Source organism: Mirounga angustirostris, unplaced genomic scaffold, assembly GCF_029215605.1.
Source record: "Mirounga angustirostris isolate CCGP_5_RB_7025 unplaced genomic scaffold, mMirAng1.0.hap1 SCAF_3, whole genome shotgun sequence".
In the NCBI taxonomy this organism is placed as follows: Eukaryota; Metazoa; Chordata; class Mammalia; order Carnivora; family Phocidae; genus Mirounga; species Mirounga angustirostris.
Window position 1 is genome coordinate 140168415 of NW_026991711.1, and position 16425 is coordinate 140184839.

Here is a 16425-nt window from a genome sequence, read left to right on the forward strand (position 1 = left end):
TTCAGACACATCAAATGTATTCCTACCTCAGGGCCTTTGCATGTGTTCCTTCTGCCTTGACATCTCTCTGCCTGAGTCTTCATGTAGCTCAAATCTTAGACAAGGACAGGGCGCCTGGCTCCCTCAGTCGGTGGAGCGAGTGACTCTTGATCTCAGGGTTGTGAGTTCGAGCCCCACGTTGGGTGGAGAGATTACTTAAAAATAAAACCTAAAAAAAAAAATCTTGGGGACTTCTCTGACCATCCAAGCGGAGAAAGTTCCCTGCCCCAGTCCCTACCACATCACTGTGTTTAAAGTTTTATTCACAGAATAAGTCTCTCTCTGACATTATCTGGCTTTTATTTGTTCATTACTTTTCCTCTGTCTCCTCCTAGGAAGGTAAGATCCTTGAGAGCAAAAACTTGTCTACCTTATCCTCCCTGTATCTCCAACACCTAGAACAATGCCTGGCACATTAATCAGTGTTTCATACATCTTTATGAAATGAACAGATGAATGTCATTGCTCTCACAAACCCCTAAAAATAGCCATGCTCCTGACTGAGAAAGAACATAATTGGCTTTAAAAATTTTCTTGAAAAAACAGAAAGAGAAATTCAGTATTTGTTGGCTAGGCATGAGATGCATTGGAAAGAAATGAATAATTAAAATGTGAACGAATTAAAAGCTGGGAAGGACAGGAATAAAGGTTGTAACTAACTGCTTAGCTTGCACAAACACCAAGTACTGACCAAGAAGTGAAACTTTGGATCCTTCTATCTTTATAAGCCCAACAAGCAGTCTGAACAGTTCCCATTAAAAGAATTATGCAGGCCACTGTCCTTGCTGATAATAAACTACAAGATCTGAAGTTTCTTTCAATTGTCTTATATTTAAAGCAGGATTCTGAAGGTTAAGATGATGTTTCACAGTACAGGGATATGAGGAAGAAGAGGCTGCAAGAATGTAACAGAATCCTCACCAAGAATAAAAACTAAGAGATATAAATTTCCATGCTCAGTGTCATACTATGTTGATGTTTTGGGTTTTTTTAAAGATTTTATTTATTTATTTGACAGAGAGAGACACAGCGAGAGAGGGAACACAAGCAGGGGGAGTGGGAGAAGGAGAAGCAGGCTTCCCACCGAGCAGGGAGCCCGATGCGGGGCTCGATCCCGGGACCCTGGGACCATGACCTGAGCCGAAGGCAGACGCCCAATGACTGAGCCACCCAGGTGCCCCGATGTTGATGTTTTTATACTTAAAATACACTGAAGTCTCTTTCCCAAGACTCCTGTACCTTTAAAGCTCTATAATTCAACATGAAGTCTGTATCAAACCAATAATAATAATAATAATACGGGCCTAGCAGTATTAATAAGATTTTATTTCCCAATCATGAGTGGGGTCTGGAAAATGTTTATTTTCTGATTTTCTGAATGTGCTTAGAGTGAAAGGAAATCTAGGTGGCTCAGTGAGCAATGAGTTAGAATTTCCTTATGTTCAAATACCATCTCTGCCATTTATTAACTGTAAACTTTGGCAAGATATTTAATTTCTCTGAGTCTCAGTTTTCTCATATGCAAAATGGGTCTGATATAACTCATGTGGATTACTAACTGGCACTAACTCCCCAAACTTTGCCTCACCCAACCAATCCAGAGTCGAGACTCGGCCACTTCAGGCTGTAGCAATTCCCGGCCCGCACGGAGCCCCGAGGACTCCCCTGGTGCCAACACCTGTCCATTAAGAGAGACTTAATTCATTAATCCTAATGAGTGGACCTTGTGTGGAACCTTACCCAAGCAAAGCAAATGCTTTGTTATGTTCTGTTTTGTTTGAAGGAAAACAGGATCGGTAGGGTGTTCCTAAAAGGAAATCTGAAAGAATGGAGAGCATTGGGGTAGAGAGGTTGGGAAGAGCGGGGGTGCAGGCCAAGGAGGCAAATGTGGGACCTCCTCGCTGCCCATACTCATCTCAACCTCATTTAGCTCTCGTATCCAATTAGCACCGCAGCGAAATGTTTTGGTTTAAGTAGAATCTTAGAATAGGGATTCAGAAAAAGAGCAGCTCTATTAAATCATGCCCTCCATTTCAACTAGAGATAAAACAGGAGAGAAAGGAGACATAGCTCCAAATTCAATTCTGTCTTCAGTTATGCTTTATAGAGAACTTCTGTCATTCACAAAAGAGATGTAGCTTCCCCAGGGGAGACAGCAGGTGTACATTTTCTCTTAAGGTTATTTAATTGCTGTCAGGAAGACATATGATTAACAAAACCAAATGCTGGAAATATGAAGTATAGACAATTTTAAAGTTGTTTATATAGTTGATTGCAGTATAACATACAATGTGTTTATATGCCATAAACCTGCCTATCACAAACTATTTCCACACCTGTGCATCTGCATTAAACAGCCCACTGCTTAGCTGTGCATAAATCCCCTGCTGAGAGAATGGCCAGCTTCCCCTAATGGCCTCTCAGTTACCTTCTACACATCAGCTTGGCACCAGTGAAGCTGAGGCCTAAGGCCTGCTGACCTGTAGTGTCCTCTGCTGTGGTGAGAGCCCTCTGAGCTCCAGAAAAGGAGACCAGCCTAAAAATGACAGGCCTTTGGGGGTTCCTCACTGTCCTTTACAGCATTGCTACTCAAAACGGGGCCTGCTATGGTAATCTTGGTTACCGTGCAGAGATGAGCCAAGCATAGAATCGAGAGAAAGCATTTAAAATGTTGAGAACCATTTGGCAGGATGAGTTTATGTCTGTTGAATCTAATAAAAAATGGGACTTGAATTTTGTGTGTATTGGTTTTTTATTCCATTTTAAGTTATTTTTATTCCCCTTCCAAAATATCAGGCTGTGACAGATTGCTAATTAAAAAAACAAAACAAGGGCGCCTGGATGGCTCAGTTGGTTAGGCGACTGCCTTCGGCTCAGGTCATGATCCTGGAGTCCCGGGATCGAGTCCCACATTGGGCTCCCTGCTCGGCAGGGAGTCTGCTTCTCCCTCTGACCCTCCCCACTCTCATGTGCTCTCTTTCATTCTCTCTCTGTCAAATAAATAAATAAAATCTTAAAAACAAACACAAAAAAACAAAACAAAAACTTATCTTTCACTATACGTAATTGGAGAAGCACTGCCTGAAGAGTGATGGCCCCCACACATGCTGTATCCCAAAGCTTCCCCTTGACACTCTGACAGTGCCAAGAGGCAGCCAATGGCAAAAGTGTGGACTTAGGAAGATGGACTTCCCAAAGAGTCAAAGAGTCACTCCTAAGTGAGAAGCAAGCATGTAATCTACACAGGTGTTAGGTCCACACCAGGGCTTGGTAGATCTCATGACACCAGCCCAGCTGACCCCTGGGCACAGCAGAACCCTTAGTCTTTCCAACAGTACCATAGTGTAGTAATGGCAGAAAGAGTAGCTGTCAAGACTTACATAGGACTTAACTGTGGTGCAGCTACCGTCCTAAAAGCTCTAGGTATACCAGATGGTTCCTCTCTTTGGAGTGACATATACGCACACCTGTATATGTACACTGGGAAGTGTAGCATCATGTCATTTACGTGTACACTGGGAAGCGTAGCATCATGAAAATTTGCTAATGACTGACCCCTTATTCAGGTATTTCAAGACATCATGCCAAGTATACTAGACACTTATTAAAGAATAGAAAAATAATGCCCAGGAAAGAAGAGTTTTGTGTTCAGATATTGGTCATAGAGCTCAGCTGGAAAAAAAATTTTAACACAGAAACAGCATTCCATCTTGGAAAATATGGGGATAGTTGGAACTATGTTTTTTATTTTTTCGTTGTTGCACTTGAAAATTCTCGGGCAGGAAGCAGAGATTCACAAAATACACGTAAGAGGCAAACACAACAACACAACAAAACTTGCTTCACAGTAGAGAGAGGTTATCTAGTACCAAATTTTTCATTTACTAGTTTTCTCCCCCCAGATAGGTTGTAAGACTGAGGCACAGTTCAGATATTTCTGTACTCCTTGCCCCTTTTTGAGGTTTAATAAATGTTCAAATTTTAGGAAGTCTGTTTTCACAAACAGAATCTATTTGCCCTTGAAAAATGAGCCTTCTTAGACTCTGTGTAAGGGCAGATGTATTCTGCCCTCTCCTGTGATCTCTGCTATATCCAAAGCTACCCCACTGCTGTTGGCAGCCAGATTCCCTACTTGGCTTTGGGGTGGTCAAAATAAGTTAATCACACATAGATTTTTTAGTACATCAATGTAGGGAGGAATCAAGGAGTTCACACTGAGGAAACCTAAGTAGGGGAAACGTTAGCTTCTCCCTCATGTTTCCATGACCTTTGTCCTTCCTTGGATTCTGGGGACGATCTGAGGCTCAACTTCGTGGGGTTAATGGATGTTCCCAAACCAACATGAGCAGGCATGGAGATGTTTTCTCCCAATTGAATAAAATCTCTTCTTCTTCCCACCATTTAAAAACCCAAATGGTAATGCTAAAGCCCAATCAATTAATATTCATTGGAAGCCCATAACATTCCAGAGCCATGATTCCTGCCCCTAATTAACCATGAATCTTAAGAGACTCTTCTCCACATTAACTCTCTGTGCCCTTCGAGATGAAATCATGGGTGTAGGCATCCTCCTAAAGGTAGAGAAGAGAAAGAGCGGGCCTCCAAGGCGACTGGGTGAAAGACAGAAGGTGAATTAGTGAAAAGACAAGAAGAAAAGGGTATCTGTTACTTAGTGGGGATGTTTCCAGGAGAGAATGTCCCAACTCGTTTCATTGTGTTATTTCTCATGTGTTTATAGTAACAAGAAGTAGGCATTATAAATGCCTTCAAATAATTCTTGGGGTGCCTGGCTGGTTCAGTCGGTGGAAGGAGTGACTCTTGATCTCAGGGCCATGAGTTTGAGCCCTGCGTTGGGTGTAAAGATTACTTAAAAAATAAAGCATTTTTTAAAAATTGTCATTTTACCTTCCCAACAAAGTAATGAGAAAGATATTAATATCTCCATTTTATAGATAAGGACACCAAAACTCAGGAAGAATAAGTCTTCGTCCCCACAGTCATACATATTAGAGCAGAGCCAGGACCTTAACTGAAGTCCTTTGCCTCTAAGCTCAGTGCTCTTTTACCATCACAGATGCCTTTATGGTCTTTTCCTGGATTTAACATTTCCCAAACTGAATTCCCGATTATTCCTCCAAATCTTTCTTCTCTCAACGTCTGTATAAGTCTGGGAGTCATCTTTTGACACTTCATTCTCTCTCACTTTCCCAAATCCAACCCATCACCAAATTATGGCAATTTCACATCCAAACACCCCTCTTGCTACTTCTAGCTCCACCACGTGGTTCAAGCACTCCAGTCACTTATTTGTAAATGCACATCGAAGTGGAATGTGTCCAATTAAGAATATTACCAGGAGGACAGAGTACTTGGGAGATGAGCTAGATTTCCTTTTAAAAATAAGATTTTGAGGGACGCTTGGGTGACTGAATCAGTTAAGCGTCTGACTCTTGATTTTGGCTCAGGTCGTGATCTCAGGGTTGGGTTCTGTCCTTAGCAGGGAGTCTGCTTCTTTCCCTCTCCCTCTACCCCTCCCTCCTACTTGAGCGCACTCTCTCTCTCTCTCTCTCTAAAATAAATAAATAATTTTTTTAAAAAAAATAAGATTTTGAGAGGTTTCTTCAAAAGAAAATAATTGAGGGTCACCATATTTGCTTGGATATATTGGGAAGTATTAGTTGTAGTCATGGTCATATCTTTTCTTTTTTTTAAAGATTTTATTTATTTACTTTAGAGAGAGAGGCTGCAGAAGCAGAGGTGGGAAGGCACAGAGGGGGAGGAGCAAAGAGGGAGGAGCAGAGGGAAAGAGAAGCTGAAGGGGACTCCATGCTGAGCCTGAGCACGGAGCTGGATCCGGAGGTGGCGCTGGATCTCACCACTGGGAAATCATGACCTGAGCTAAAACCAAGAGTCAAATGCTTAACAGACTGAGCCACCTAGGTACCCCCATCATGGTCGTGTCTTAAGTTTGTATTTTAACTTCTCTAAATGCAATTGAAATCCTTTCAGGAACAAATCAGAGTTTCAATTAAATGCACTGTGATTTAATAACAAAAGAAACTAATGCTTTAGATGATCGAGTTTTCCTCTCACAATCAGACTCTGAAAGCTGGCCAAACAAATGTTCTTATAATTTTACAGATTGAAAAAACTGAGGTACAGAGAAGCAAAGTGACTTGCCCAGGGTCACACGACAAGACTAGGATCTGGAATACTCACACCCATTTGGGTGTTCTTTTCCTGTAGGTTCTGCTAGCCTCTTGGATGCATTCTGTCCTCATAGTTTAATGCTAAGATGACCCAAAGAATAAAAAGCAATCTAGGAAATTCAGAGTTAGCAGAAGTCTGTGGCACATACATTGTGGCCCAGATACCATAGCTTTTCTTCTGTTGTTCTAGACACAGTGTGTATGCTCCAGAAAATCAAAAGCAAAGACCTTAGCCAGAAATTTTCCTAAAGGACAAGAGTATTAAAAATAACTATAGCTACAATAATTTGGTAATGAATACACAATATAAAAAGAGGTAAATTGTGACATCAGAAATGTAAAAGGGTAGAGTTTTTTGTATGCAATCCAAGTTTTGTTGTTAATGTAAAATAGACTGTTATATCGATAAAATGTTTTATGTAAGCCTCATGATAACCACCAAGCAAAAACCTCCAGTAAATTCATAAAAGATAAAGAGAAGGGAATTAAAGCAGCCCACTATGCAAAATCATCAGTTCACAAAGGAAGGCAGCAAGGGAGGAAGAAAGGAACAAAGGGACTAAAAAGCAACCAGAAAACAGTAAGATACCATTAATAAATCCTTACCTATCAATAAGTATTCTAATGTAAATGGATTAAATTTTCCAGTCAAAAGGCATACAGTAGCTGGATGGATAAAAAGACAAGACCCAACTATATGCTGCCTGTAAGAGACAACCTTCATACCACCCAGAGTCATCTATAAATTCAATGCAATCCCTATCAAAATTCTACTGACATTTTTCAAGAAATAGAAAAAACAATCCTAAAATTCACGTGAAACTATAAAAGATCCTGAATGCCCAAAGTAATGTTGAGGATGAAGAACAAAAGCTGAAGGCATCACACTTCCTGATTTCAAACTAGATGACAAAGCTTTAGTAATCAAAACAGTATGGTACTTGCAAAAAGACAGACACACAGATCAATGGAATAGAACAGAGAGTCAGAAATAAACTCCTGCATATATAGTCAACTAATATTTGGTAAGGGAGCCAAGAATACTTAATGTGGAAAGGATAGTCTCTTTAATAAAGGGTGCTAGGAAAACTAAGATAACCACCTGCAGGAGAATGAAACTGGGCCCCTATCTTACACCATACACAAAGATTAACTCAAAATGAATTAAAGACTTAAACAGAAAAACCAAAACCATGAAACTCCTAGAGGAAAGTACAGGGGAAAACCTCCTTGACATTGACCATGGCAACAATTTTTTGGATATGACACCACAAGTACAAGCAACAAATGCAAAACTTAAAACTGGGTCTACATCAAACTAAAAAGCTTCTGCACAGCAAGAGAAACAATCAACAAAATGAAAAGGCAACCTATGAAATGGGAGAAAATATCTGCAAATCCTATATCTAATAAGGGGTTAAAATCCAAAAGATATAAAGAATTTATACAATTCAGTAACAAAACAAAACAAAAATCCAATTTAAAATGGGCAGAGGAACTGAATACTTTTCCAAAAAAGATATACAAATAGCATATGAAAAGATGCTCAATATCACTAACCATCAGGAAAATGCAAATGGAAACTAAAAGGAGCTATCACCTCACACCTTTAGATGGCTATCATCAAAAAGACAAGAAATAACAAGTGTTGGTGAGGATGTGGAAAAAAGGGACCCTTTGTGCCCCGTTGGTGGGAATGTAAATGAATACAGCCACTATGGAAAACAGTATAGATGTTTCTCAAAAAAATTAAAATAGAACTACATGTGATCCAGCAATCCCACTGCAGGGTATATATTCAAAGGAAATGAAAATAGGGCTCAAAAAGATATCTGCACTCCCATGTCTGCTGCAGCATTATCCACAGTAGTCAAGACATGAAAACAACCTAAGTGTTCATCAAATTATGAATGGATAAAGATGTGGTGTCTGTATATATATATAATATATACCATATACAATGGAATACTATTCAGCTAAGAGAAAGGAAGAAATCCTGCATTTGCAAAAAACATGGATGCACCTTGAGGCCATTATTCTAAGTGAAATAAATCAAACAGAGAAAGAGAAAGACAAATAGTGCATGGTATCACTTACATGCAGAATCTTAAAAAATGTCATAGACACGGAGAGTAGGTTGGTGGTTACCAGGGGCTGGGTGTGGGGAAATAGAAAGATGTTGGTCAAAGGGTACAAACTTGCAGTTACAAGATGAATAAGTTTGGGGGATCTAATGTTCAGCCTGGTGATTATAGTTAACCATACTGTAGTATATACTTGAAAGCTGCTTAGAGAGTAGATCTTACAGGCTGTCACCACAGAAAAGATATGGCAATTATGTGAAGTGACAGAGGTGTTCACCAATGCTCTGGTGGTGGTCATTTCCCAATAGAAGTATCTCAGACCAACATGTCACACACCTTAAGCTTATACAATCTTATATAACTGACATATAAGATATGTCAATAAAGCTGGGGGAAAAGATCTTTTCTTTATCAGTAAAACAATTCTACAGGGAAAAATTCACTATGACCTATTTCTTTTTTTTTATTTAAAGATTTTATTTATTTATTTGACAGAAGAGACACAGCGAGAGAGGGGACACAAGCAGGGGGAGTAGGAGAGGGAGAAGCAGGCCTCCCGCGGAGCAGGGAGCCCGATGCGGGGCTCGATCCCAGGACCCTGGGACCATGACCTGAGCCGAAGGCAGATGCCCAACCGTCTGAGCCACCCAGGTGCCCCACTATGACCTATTTCTGTAATACTCTCTTACACGCTGGTTCTTTTTGCACCGGATACAAATGCTTCATGAAGTGACTGTTAACGTGACCGATCTCCTCCCTTCAAAATATCTTTTCAAAACATTGTTTTTTCTTATGGTTCTTCTTGGAATCAGAAGCCATATACTCTAAAGAAATTTAAGAAGCAATCTAAAGAAGTTTTTTAAATTTACTGCTCTATATAGGTTGGATTGGGTCACTACAAAATAATATCTTTTTTGTCAGCTCTCTGTAGCCTACGCAAAGTATTTCTTTTCTCCCATGTCCATGTTGTTGAAAAATTTGCCATGGGCTTCCCAAAAGCTGGGTTTTCATGCTAAAGTACACTCCTACAAGTGCGAAGATAGTAAGTAAAAAAAAAAAAAAAAAAAATCTGTCAGTGATGTCGATGAAAATGAATGTTAGAACAATTCCTGGGCAGCAGAGAAAGACTTCAGTGTTTACATAATCCCAGTGTGCATGCGTGGCTTCTTCTCCATTTCCCTGCTAAACCTCATCTGGCTTTGCTCAAGACCTCAAATGCAGTGAATTCTAGGCAGCACCTAATATTTATTCATGCCATTGTCAAGAGCATCTTTGCAGTTCTTGCCAAGGTCTGTTGTTGAATATGTTTATCCAGCTGCATGGCAAAAACATAATACACAGTCATCATTTTACTCAGTCACCTACTCAATATTTTCTTCTATGATTAAATTAACTCATAAATACTGCACTTTTAATGCCAGAAAGCCATGGTTCATCCAGCCAGTTGAATACTTGTTTGTCCATTTTCTGGGCACTCAGTCATTGCATTATAGAGTTTGAAATAATGAAAAGCATTGCATTTACTTAACATGCACAGTAAACAGAGCAGGATCCTTCCACAAGCTCCTTTATTATGCAGTGCAAGGCCGTAGAAGAAATCTTGTAAGAAGCAGTGAAGAACTGTAGGTAGGGGCTGCATTGGAAATGGTTTGGGTTTATATGCACAATCTGTTCTGATTGCTCAATGCAAAGGACAGAAATGGCGTCTCTATTTGCAACCAGCACAATGTCTCGTTCCACCGAGGAGGATTTCAAATAAACACACACATCTTGGTCTCGCTTGCATTCAATTCATGACCAGACTGTGCTCATGAACCCTGAAGGCACTTGCCATGTACTGTGCATTTTGAAACTTCTTTCTCTAAACATCCACACACGGTCTGGTTGTTTAACGCAGCCAACAGAAGGCCTTACACACTCATCTTCATAGTGAAGGGACTGCAGCTGAAGGGCAAGAGTCTGCGCCTGCCGTCGTCCCAGGCTAGCCCAGGTGACAGCAACGCAGTACGCATCTACACAGATACCTGGCCCCGGAGGCAAGAGCCACGTACCACAGGACCCTTCTCAAATCACCTTCTGAATGAAGTATTTATAGCTGGCACTGCAGGGCAGTTAGTTTGTCTAGAATTATATCCAAATTTGTGCTATCATTCTGGGAATAGCCTTGGTTAGCAATTGCTCATAATGTCAACGCTTTTGGAAACTTTTTACAGTCATTTTATTGTTTTTATTTCAAAAATAAAACTTAAAGGAGCTTGAAAAGTAGGTTTTTAGATGATCACACAATGGCCTGATTTCAGTGGTTTCAGTTCTGTGCATTTTACTTTATGTGCACCTACTGAAATTAACCAAAATTAATCCATATTTGAACAAAGACTGTGGATACAAATGAGCCCTAACTTCCTAGACTCCTCAGTGCAGTGCACTAGCTGAAGTGTTTGGAATGCATTGGCCCTGGGAGGAGAAGAAGTTAGAGCAAACAACATATGGGCTTTAAAACTGGAACTATCCAAGACAGAAAAAGAAAGCTATTTTCACTTTACTTTTTCCTTTTTTTTTCCTCCAGAAGATGAATTATTTCTAATCACATTTTATTTTCATCTTTAGAGCTGGATCCCAAAAGAGCCAGGTCGGTTTCAAACTGCTGGTGAGTTTGCAGCCCTGTCCAATGATTACCTAATGCATTTGTGTCATCTGCTTTCCTTGTTGTGTGAAAACACACTAAGGAAATGTGTAAGTGCACTGAATTGTTCCCAACTCTTTTATTCACCTTTCAGCATGCTAGTTCCTTCCCTTGGCATTGATATCATTATGCATTTGTCAAAGATAGACTGTCACTTTAGGGCTTCTATTATGTGCAAGAATTGGCAGCAAATTTTGCCACTGGGATTTGCTTATATCCTCTGTATGTTATTGTACTTCTTTGGCATTCAGTAAATTCCGTACACCCACTTCTTTGATGTTCATTCCAGCCCCTAAATGTGGAAACAATGACTGAAATTTTGGATCAAAGCATCCCGTTGATGGCAGGCAACACAGCTCTCTGCTAGTTCACTAAAACATAGAGTATCCCCCACCACCACCACCCCCACCCCCCACACACACAATCTAGACCAATAGTCCTCTAAGAACAGCTCTGGCTTCCCCAGTGCCAAGACACTAGAGGAAGTTAAAGAAAACAACTCCAAGGTTTTAAGAAAAAGAAAGTGTTTAAATAAGACAGCAAAATTGAAGCTCATGAATATTTTTAACCATAGAGAAAGCTAAGTACTGTTCCAACTTGTCCACCTGTGTGTGCCCCCTCCCCCCCCCCCCCCCCCCCCACTGGTCTAGTCTAGTCTAGCACTTCTACTGAACCCGGCTTTCTTCAGGTTTGGGAAGGTCTCTAGATCTCATTTCTGTATAACGTCAGCTACACTAGATGGCTCAGATTTTTTAAAATAACTTCTTAAAAGAAGGATTAAAGGGCCCATGAATTAAGGAATTATAAAAGTAATTGACAAAGAAAACCAGAACTACCAAAATTTCAGTGGGTTACTTTTGCAAACTAGAATTAGCTGTCTGGAACACATTTTCAGTGTTTGCTTTTGCTTTACCCCTGGGATGCCGGTGTAAATAATTACTTCATTCAATTTATTTCACAGGTCAACTTTGACTCATAAAAGCATTAAAGCAGGTAACCCCTAGGGATGTTGGGAAGACAGATGAGCAAACAGATATGAAACTGTTGTAAGCTCTTTGAGGGGGAAAAAAAAGACACTTTATAAATCCAGGGTATTTTATGGTTATGTTTTCACTTCATTCCATTTGGTATCCAGAATGTGTTAGTTACAATTAATATACAATGTGGGGAACTATTATAAAAATACCGTACTCCTTTTAAATATAGTGAAGAAGATAATTGTGTTTGGGGAATCTCATCCTGTATAAATTAGAAGAATTCCCAGTAGAGTGCCATAATTGAGAACTGGGCTGACTGCACTGAATGAAGAAGAGAGTCGTCTTAGCGTGGTAGCTGGTGCTCCATCAAAAGGCAGAGCGTCAAGGAGGTAACATGACAGCCCTTAAAATACCAGTTTCAGGTTGCCTAAGTGGGAAGTTTTTATGGCCAGACGTATGCAACAGTGACATCCAGCGGTTGTAGAGATAATTACAAGTGTGTCTCATTTTAAAATATAAAATGGTCCATATTATAACCAAATACTCTGTATTGTCAAATGTTACCTGGCCACAGTGTAAGTCAGTAATTCAGGCTAGACTGCTGGAGCAGCTAAATTTACTGTTTATTCACAAAGCAGTTTCCAAACTCTGTTGTTCCATTATTATTATTTTCTTGCTTTTTACTTTTACTAAAATTATAGTGGGTCTACTCTCCAAGGGTCTCTCTGACCCTCCTAAGCACACTTAGATATTTTTGCAAGCGTAAGTGAGACTTTGTGCTACTGCAAACCCAGCAAAAATGGAAGCTGCGACTTGACTCCACTGTTAAATACTCCAGGGAAAGCATGTGTGACCCTGGATATTTTCATTGTTGTAGAATTGCTCTAAGAAATTCATTAAGATTTTTTCCAAGTTGTTGACGAAGACGAGAAAGAAGGAGAGGGAAGAGAATAAAAGGAACGGAAAATAAAGGAGAGAAGGGAAAAAGGAAGGAAGGAAGGGAAGGAGGGAGGGAGGGAGGGAAGAAAGAGGAAAGAAGGAGAAAGAAGAAAGAACAGGACTACCCACTGATCTTTAATAAGTTTTGGTAACAGGTCCATTAATATGATAATATATTTAAAGAGGGAATTCAAAGAGCTATTAGCCTCCCCCAGATTTTTTCATTTTAAATTGCATTCTTTCAACTGTCAGGCAACTAACTGAGTAAGATAAATAACAACAATAATAATTTTCATTAAAAAAAATCCAAGAAGAGCCACTGCTGCTTGGAAGTACCTAGAACAGTGCCCCTTGTAAGAGGATGCTTAAAAAGCACCCCCTCTGCCATGTTGGGAAAGAACTCGACAGAAGCCTGTTGGGTCACTTGAGCCTCTAAATTATTTATGTCCACAGCAATGCTGAGCACATCAGGTGACTACTTACCAACTTCTCAGGCGGCACGCCTTCAGAGAAACCATCATCTTGTGGCAAGCTGTTTCTCAATCTTAGACTCCCTTACGTTGGGGTTTTTCTCTTCAACTGCCTGCCTCTTTAAAGCCCTCAAGATGGGAAGAACTTAAAGGGGCCCCCTTTCATTTCTTCTTTGTCATCTACCCAACTCCAGTGAGAAAATCAAGACATAACTCCATAAAAATTGCCAATTGCTCTTTAGCTAATCCACCCCCATTGTGCCCAAATGGCGGAGAAGAAAGAACATCATAGAAACTGCGTTGCATTGAAGGAGCACGTGTGTGTGAAACCTGTGATCTGCATTAAGCAAAGAGTGCTAGGACAAAGGGATGGGGATGGTCTCTGCAAGGAAAGCCTGGGAAATGATTCCCATTTGTGTCAGCGAGAGTTAGGGGAGATGCATATTGAAACAGAGCAGGTAGCCAGGTCTGTTTGCTTTTCCAAGGCCTTTGAACTGCAAGCTGGCCTATCCACATTCTGAAGAAAAACAACGCCATGCTCCTATCACTGCTCTCACAGTATCTTCACTGGGAGATTCCCCGGCCCTGTCGCTTCTCCCAGGAACTTTCACAGCAGGGCTTTGGGGCGAATGCACCGGGAATGAATATGCCCAGGTCTCACCTCTCCTTGGAGTTGTGCAAGAATTTGGCCGGACCAGCTCTTATCTGGTGCACCCTGGAAGCCCAGTTCGATGATTTTTCGAGTCAAGTCCGCGGTCCCTCCAGAGCAAAGGTAGAACTTCCCCGTAGCATGCGGGGCTTCCTGCACCAAGACTGCTTCAGCCACCGCATTACCAGCTCCTGCCAGTCCGAGGAGCAAGAGGCTGGCATGAGGAATCAATTCCCTTCTTTTCTCCCTAAAGAAAAAACCTGCCTTGCAAAGCTTTCTTCAGTGTTTCGGTACCAAAAAAAAGCAGTTGCATGACATGCATACCCTTTCCTCGCTTACAACTTTGGGTCTAGTTTTACTGCAGTATATAATCTAATAATCCATTTAATTTCTTTAGAGAGATGTTTTATATATATACAGGTGGCATTTGGATGAAATCACATGCCATAAACCTGTCTGCTCCTATCCGGCTTCAGAATATAGAAGAAGGATCTGTTTTACAGACATTCCAGAATTTTTGCATGGTCAATTGGCTGGTTTTGTATTCTGGAACATACCGGAGCGTCTGCAGGAAAATATATATATAAATTCTATAAAGTGGTGGCAGGATTTCTGATTTACTGATAGTGCTGGTTTGAATTTTCACAAAAATATTTAGCCATAGGACAATGTATTAGGCGTATTCTTAAAGGTAAATAACTGCAGCCAATAAAAGTTCAGCCTATAAAGGGCCCCATCTTCTACTAGTTTTCTGCACCGAGAATTACTACCAGTATAATCATGGGTCCCTGCACACTAATATTTCCTCTGATACAGTATGATCAATGTTGTGGAAAAACATTTATTATATTTCTTCTAGCTACTTAAAGGCATTACTGAATTATGGGCATCGCAAAACGAATCCACTGTGCATTTTTTCTTTATGTGACGTTTTTACAATCTTCATTTTCTGCTTTGCAGCCACTGAGCTATAGAGATCCACACTTTGTCCCTCTTACAACTGCCACTGGGGCCACCCTCTCCTTTCTGCTTTATTACATCTGAAATGCACTTCATATGATAACATTCCTTTTCATTCTGTGCCGGACTCTTATTTGAAAGGAAGAAGTTATGAAAGAAATTAAACAATCAGTGTTGTTAATAATAGTTCTTAATCTCCTTACTTAACAAAGGTTATGAAGTTTAGACTGAGAGAAGGACAAGGGGAGGAGATGGTATTTTACAGAATCATTCCAGAAGAGCTGATGGACTCGGAATGGGTGTGGGGTTTGCAGTTTTGACATTTAACAATTTTATTAACATCTTTGCTTATTATGCACCTTAATCCACAGGGTCTGCAGCTGGGAGAGAGTGTCCAGCTAACAGCCCGTGTCTCGGGCCCTGCCAGGGGATGAATCAATTAGCAAGAGAAGCAATGATGCAAATGCTCCGGGGTCACTTGGGATGCTGTTTGCCTTTTTGATAGAGAAAGCACGCCATAAATAACATCACACCTCAGGAAATCATTCCGGGAGGCCCAGATGCCGGCAGGGCTGCTGCCGGGGACGGAAGGAATCATTTGCTCATTGTGTGTATTTCCCCCATCTCAGTCAATGGAGGATTTGTAGTAAAATCAAAGTATTTAAAAGGAGGACAGTATGTGGTAATGGAGGCATGTTTAGTAATTTTTTTAGTACCAGAACCTGTGATTTATGACCCAGAGTTACAGCCAACTTTATTACAAAAATGACTTCACCCATAATAACCTTATTCAGGGCTCTCTGGAGAATGATGTAGTACCCAACAGCATTATAATCTAGCAAATATTCACAAACAATTCCCGCCCTGGTCTCCTTTCCCCCTTCCCGCCTCCACCCCAGAGGCAGGCTTCCCCCTTCACCGGCTGGGAGAAGTTGCCTCCCCGGAAAGATTCTGTGCTCCTTCTGTGGGGATTTGCCTGGATCCGGGATTTTTAATAAGCCTGGGACAGAAAGCTGCCTCCTGGGTCTTGGTCACACCTTCCCCAACCTTCTGCCCTGAGGAATAATGAGCAGAACACACCCACTCGCTCTTCATTTCCTCCCCACACAGAGCCTTCCTCGCTCCCTGCACCCCAGTCCACTCTTCCAGAGCTCTGATCCCCACCACCTGAGATGGGCTCGCTGCAGCTCCTTCCCGCCCCATTTAAATTGCCATGGTAACCACCAGCTGCACTAAAACCTCTGGGGCTGGGTGTCCAAGCAGGGTCCCCCGGGCGTGCTGGGATCTAGGAACTGGCCCTCCATCTTATTAAACTCTGGTGTCAGTTCCTAGCAATTGTTTTAAATTTACACCCTCAGAGTGGCTTAGTGGAATTACATGTCCATTTGCATTAAAACAGGTTTCTGTCATTAAAC